We start from the raw sequence: 531 nt of genomic DNA on the forward strand, positions 1-531 counted from the left end.
TGTGTCTATGTTTTTCTTGACTGTACACCGCCTTGAGTCCTACGGGAGAAAGGCGGTATAAAAATATAATAAATAAATAAAATAAATAAATAAATACCAAAAAAAAAAAAAAAGTACAATCATAATGGTTTGCAGGGGTTCTTCGGTATACTTGTAAATGGGCATATGTCAAGTAAGTTCCCATTTCATACCCAAGTATTTTGAGAGGGGGAAAAAAATCAAAAACTCAAACGGAGTTATTATTCCGGGAGAGAAGCTAGAACCCAATGTTCTCCCACGATTTATACTCGATGGGGCTCGACCTTCTATCCTTCGTTTCATGAGCCTCAGAAGCCGGAAAGGGCAGCAGCAAAATGACGAACTCCGCCACCGTCCGTTTCGCTTTTCATCTGCTCGCCCTCGTGCGGCAAGCCGACCGCCCTCTCCGGTTTCGCCTTCCGCGACCTCACCTTCCCAGCCCGCCTTCTCGACAACCGCCGAGTAAAAACCTCACCTTTCTTTGCCCCCACCCTCCCACTCCCGCCCGCCTAC

This window comes from Pantherophis guttatus, chromosome 2 (genome assembly GCF_059756535.1).
Source record: "Pantherophis guttatus breed Tessera chromosome 2, ASM5975653v1, whole genome shotgun sequence".
In the NCBI taxonomy this organism is placed as follows: domain Eukaryota; kingdom Metazoa; phylum Chordata; class Lepidosauria; order Squamata; family Colubridae; genus Pantherophis; species Pantherophis guttatus.